At 40.7% G+C, this 6,226-nt stretch overlaps 1 non-coding gene across 1 annotated transcript; it reads right to left on the minus strand.

Moving 5' to 3' along the window:
* Positions 1 to 1,376: 1,376 nt before the first annotated feature.
* On the minus strand, positions 1,377 to 1,483 carry LOC141615485 (small nucleolar RNA R71). Its single transcript, XR_012529905.1, has one exon. It is a non-coding gene; the product is annotated as a small nucleolar RNA R71 (small nucleolar RNA).
* Positions 1,484 to 6,226: the final 4,743 nt, after the last annotated feature.

Here is a 6,226-nt window from a genome sequence, read left to right on the forward strand (position 1 = left end):
ATGCTTATATTAATATGTTTTCATAGTTTATTTGCTTGCTTGTTGTGATCTCAACTTATGCACATGTTATGTTTGATGAAATGCGAGCCTATGAATCCTTGCATTTTTTACCCATCACCTATCTTTTCAATGAGACTTGTAAGACATAAACCAACTCGAGTCTCATTAGACCATGCATATAGTTGAGTAGGGAAGATTAAGTCGACTTGTAGGTGTTATACAACCTAATCGATTCGGCTCCGGGGCCCAAACTTTCCTAGGATTGTAAGATATAAACCAACTCGATCCATCACAACAATAATTGCTTGCTTATAATTTGAGAATATGTTTGTATGATCAATTCCCATGAATCCCCTATGACCCCATGACACCCTAGTGCCATTTATCAATTGTTTACATCCCTTTCAATTCATCTTGCTTGTTTACTTTAATTTCTATTTAGTTTAGTGATCTTCTACTTCAAACCCCAATTTGTGACACCCTTAGACACCACTAGTTGCAATAGAAAATCTCATCTCAATTCCCGTCCCTTGGGATCCGACCTTTACTTGCCTCTTTACTAATTGTAGAGTTGTTTGTGAAGTTATAAATTGTGTTTTGGTCTAGGTGCTCGTAATGACAAGTACCAAAAACTAAACCTCCTTGAGAGTCCGACCAAAAATGGCGCCGTTGCCGGGGACGGTGTTAACTTGATTTAGATTTTCTTATATTGTTATTAATTGTGTCTTTCTTTGCCTTGGGGAAGTAAAACTTCTCAAGGTTTGTTCTAATTGTTTTCGAGTTGTTTAATATTTTACATGTCTAGAAGATCACAAGGTAACTTGTTACCCTTTGATCATGAAATTGAAAGGACTTTGACAACCAATAGAAGACTTGCTAGCACAACTTTGAGAGGTATTGGTGAGTTTTTAGATATTCAACCAAACACTATTGAGTTCATCAACCCTTTTGCAAGAGAAGGTGAGGAGAACCCAACACAAAATCCAACACAAAATCAACCCACAATGCCTAAATTCTCATCACATTCCGTACCAACCGAGGAGAACCTGCCCAATGGTACTCCCACACCACAACACTTAACCGGAAATTTCATTGCCAAATCTACATTTATCCAATTAGTCGAAAGAAGCCAATTTGGGGGGATGCCTAGTGAAGACCCTCACTCTCACATGGAGACTTTTTGCGACTATTGTGATGCGATTTCTCAAACCGGTGTAACTCAAGACCAAATTCGATGGGTCTTATTTCCTTTTTCTCTAACTGGCACCGCGAAACAATGGTTGAAAGGCCTTGATAAGGCTACTCTCGGAATTGATTCTTGGAAGAAATTGGCTCTAGCTTTCTACAAAAAGTTCTATCCACCGAAAAAGACTAACATGCTAAGAGCTCAAATTACGGGCTTTAAGCAAAGAGATGAAGAATCTTTGTATGAAGCTTTGGAGCGATTTAAGGGAATTTGTCGCTCATGTCCTCACCATGGACTTAGCGAGTGGTTCTTGGTACAACAATTTTGGAACGGTCTTTATGAAGACTCAAGAAACATTCTCAACATGGGATCAAATGGAATGTTCACCGAAGTTGATGACAATCAAACTTGGAACAAAATTGAGGAAATGGCGGTCCATAATTCACAATATAGTAGACCTCGCAAGGCTACTAGAGGAGGAAAGCATGAAGTGGACTCTATTACTCAATTGGGTGCTCAACTTAGTGCTCACATTGATACCATCAATTTGAAGTTTGAAAAAGCTATGGCTAGGCTTGAAGAAGCCTCAAAATCACCAAAGCATCATGTTAATGCCATGACGGCATCTTCATCAATCCCAAGTGGGATATGTGAGAATTGTGGAACTTTGGGACATGACCAAAGTGAATGTAGGGGAACAAATGAACAAGTGAATGCTTTTCAAGCATACAAGAGTGGTACCCCTTATTCCAACTATTACAATGAAAACACCAAATTCCACCCAAATCTCTCATACAAAAGCCAAAATGTTCAAAACTCTCAACCAACATACACCCCACCTCCCATGAGAAACCAAAATCAAAGACCCTTTTACAACCAAAACCAAGGCTACCAAAATCAAACTCCATACAATCAACAAAATGACCAAGGTTTTGATGTTCAAAAAGCGGTCCTCCAAATGCAAAAGAATCAACAAGAGTTTTTCACTCAAATGCAAAAAGATAGTCAAGGAAAGGAAATCACCATCAATAAAATCCTAGCCCGCACCAAAATGTTGGAAACCCAATTGACTCAACTAGCATCTTCAAACTCACAAAGACAAAAGGGGCAATTACCAGCTCAAAGTAATCCCCCAAGACATGAAACGGTTAGTGCCATTCACTTAAGAAGTGGTACAAGGTATGAGGCACCAAAGAATCAAGTTGAGGATGAAGTTGTGGAAGCTAGTGACAAAGAAGAAATCGTGCAAAACTCCAAGGATGGAGAACCATCAAAAGAAGAAGTTTCAAGGAAAAATGAAGACAAGGCCAAGGAGAAGGAGCCCATTGTGATCAGACTTCCTTTTCCAAGTCGTCAAGCCAAGCCCAAATTTGATGACCAACTTGGAAAATTTATGGAGATTGTGAAGAATTTGGAAGTCTCGATTCCTTTCACGGAATTAATTAATCATGTGCCGGCCTATGCAAAATACATGAAAGACATCCTCACGAAGAAGAAGTCAATCCGGAAGCTTGAGACTATCGCCTTCACTAAGGTGAGTAGTGCAATACTTCAAGGGAGTTCACCTCCAAAACTTAAAGATCCGGGAAGCTTCTCAATACCGTGTACCATTGGCGACACCACGATCAACAAAGCCTTATGTGATCTAGGGGCTAGTGTGAGTGTTATGCCGTACTCGGTGAGTAAAAGGTTAGGGATGGGAGAGATTAAATGCACCAATATCACACTCCAAATGGCCGATAGATCAACAAAGACACCATTAGGGATATGGGAAGATGTTCCCGTAAGAGTTGGGAAATTTTTCATCCCGGTGGACTTTTTCATTATTGACATGGAAGAAGACTCCAACATTCCAATCATTCTAGGTAGACCTTTCTTGCACACCGCGGGTGCGGTGATTGATGTGAAGTATGGAGAGCTCACTCTAGAAGTGGGAGATGAGAGCATAACTTTCAATCTTGACAAGACCATAAGAGCTCCCCGTTTACATGAACCATGTTTTATGGTTGATCATTATAGCCGGAAGGATGATAGGAAGAAGTCGGAATTCCAATGGAAGAAGAAAGTTGATGATGCTCCATTCAAAGAGCAAGTGAATTGTAACAAAGAGAGCTTGAAAAGCTCACCAAAGTCAAGCAATGAAGAGGATGGCCTCATTGGCCAAGACAAGAAAGTGGGAGAGTTGTCTCTATCAACTCAAGAGATCTTTAGTGACCAAGTAGATGAAGTTTATGGTCTTTGGGACGATGAGTTTGAAGGGATTTTCAATCCCTACATTGGTAATGTTATCGATAAAGACCAACATGAAGGACAACAAGGGAAAAGATCTATTGAAGATCTTTATCATGATAATGAACAAGCTTTTGACTACTTCTTCAAGGTGTTGAGCAACATCAACAACACCTTGTACATGCCCCCATGACATCTCACTAAGGATGAGAGTTTGGTGGAGTCCTCTCCAAACCACCATTTGTAAATATTTCTAACTCCCTAACTCGCATTTTAATTCTTACATTACATTTTTGTCATTTTTTTGGATTTTTTTATGCTTTGATCAAGATATTTATCACTTTTGAGAGAAGTGAGGGAGGGACTAATGATTTTATTGATGTGTAGTGCTTTAACTTAGTGTGGGGATAGCAATTGCCTAGGCTATTTATGCCTTAGTAGTGCCCCTACAATGAAGAACACGGGATTTGAAGAATGAAAATGACACGGGATATGCAAGTACACGGATGGAACTGAATCCGGGTAGACTAGGAGAATCCGAGCGTCCTTAAGGGGAATCCGCTCGTCTTTAGGGAATCCGGGCGTCTGTTGTAGAATCCGTCCGTCCAATTGAACTGAAAAATTAAAAATTTGGGACTGTTGAAGAATCCGAGCGTCCCAGCAGAGAAGACGCTCGTCTGGAAGAATTCGCTCGTCTTTGCAGAAAGACGCCTGTCTTTTTGCCAGTGCAAAATAAGAAAACTCGCTGTAACAGAATCCGCCCGTCTTTATTGGAATCCGCTCGTCCTGCAACTGAAGAATCCGAGCGTCCCAGCTGAAAGACGCTTGTCTTTAAGCGAGAATTCCTGAACCCAGAACAAGCAGAATCCGAGCGTCCCGAAGGGAATCCGCTCGTATTCCCCCTACAGTTCGAAAATTTCGGGTGCTTTTTAAATACCCCTCCCACATTCATTCCTTCATTCATACATTCAAAACACTACCACAAACCCCAAAACCCCAAAACCCTCAAACCCTCATCCTCTTCATCACCAAAATAAGATTTTCTCAACCAAATTCAACAAAATCAAATCCAAACTTCTTTACAACAACAATTAATCACTCCTTTTCCAACAATAATCAATCCAAGCACCAAAATCTTCAACCTTTGGGTCGATTTTTGAAATACAAAGGCAAATCCTTTCATCTTAAAATCGATTTGGGTATAATTGGAAATTGAAAATTTTCAATCTTTTCTTGGTATAACCATCAATGGCAAGAACAAAAGGATTAACAAAGGCACTCAAGGCAAAGGCACTCTCAAAAAGGCAACAATGCCTTCAAGCAAAGAAAGCCTCAATGGCTATGGTGGTTGCAAGTGCAAGCTAGGAAGTTCAACAACAACAAAATCTTCCCTTGGAAGCAACAACAACAACAACAACTCCGGAAATTGCTCAATTATCAAACTATCCGGGGGTAATTTTCATTTCTAACTCCCGTAGGGATACATTTGCCAAGTATGCTAAGAAATCCATTCTACCCACCAAATTCATATGTGAAGATGCCTTGAAAAAATTGGGTGTCCTTGAGCAAACAAAAGCCTTCTTTGAAGCCATGGGGTTGGGAAAATTATTTACTACAAGAGAATTGACATACCCCTCCCTTACCTTGGAATTCTTGAGTTCATTGAAAGTGACTAAGGTAGAGACTAGAGAATACATCGAATTTCGCCTTGCCATTGTGAATAGGCGCATCACCTTTGATGTTTTGAGTAAAGCATTAGGTCTTAGTGATACACCTCGTTATTATAAGAAGCCCGAAAAATATGACCCTGCTCCTCTTTGGGAGGCAATTTCCGGGAAGAAATTTGAGAACTTTCATGCTTGTCGCGCTCTATTAGTCCACCATCCGGGCATTAGAGTGTGGCATAAGGTCATCGGAAATACTATCATTGCAAGAAAAGACACTAACCACTTTACCAAGCTCGATTGTGTTCTACTTGAGTCGGCCTTAAATATTGGAAGGGAATTCACCAAGCCTTACAATGCTCTAAGGCTTTTGGTGGAAAGATGGCTCAATGTTGATTCTGGAAAGAAAGGCACCACTTTTATCGTAAATGGAGGTCTAGTTACTCTCTTGGCCAAGTACTTTGATCCGAATTTCAACAAGGATAGCAAGTATGTGGCGAAAAAAGGGGGTCATCTCATTGATATGGATGCCATGATTAACAAGTACAAGTGGGTCAAGCATAATCCTCTTGACACCAAATATGGGTGGCTCACCAATGATGCTAGATCTTTTACTTTGCCTTCCAAGATATGCCGTTTGAGTGTCCATCGAACAAACTACCTTCTCCCCCTTTCAAAGGAAGCCGAGTACATCATCCGTCAACAAAGGAGTGAAATTGAAATGCCCTCCTCCTCCATTGTCACACCACCCTATCCATTCAAATATCAAGAGTTCAAACCCGAAGGTGTTGAAGTGGGCAATGACTACATGACTCTACTTATACAAGAGATGCACAAACAAGCTTATAAGGATCGGGAAGATGCATACTTGGCCCAATATCCACCCCTTCTTCATTTAGTTGGGCAAGGACTACTTGATCCTTCATGTCCTTTGCCTAGTTGGGCGGATAGGGAAGTTTTCTTTCCAAGTGCATCTAGGGGTGAAAGACAGGGTGACGATGAGGTTGTCGGTGATGAGGTTGTTGATGATAAGGGCATTGTTGAAGAGGTAAATGAAGAAGAAGAGGCTAACGAAGATGGTGAAGAAAGTGATGAAGGAAGTGAGCAAGGAAGTGAAGAGGGGAGTGGTGATGAGTCCACTTCTATT

Source organism: Silene latifolia, chromosome 11, assembly GCF_048544455.1.
Source record: "Silene latifolia isolate original U9 population chromosome 11, ASM4854445v1, whole genome shotgun sequence".
In the NCBI taxonomy this organism is placed as follows: domain Eukaryota; kingdom Viridiplantae; phylum Streptophyta; class Magnoliopsida; order Caryophyllales; family Caryophyllaceae; genus Silene; species Silene latifolia.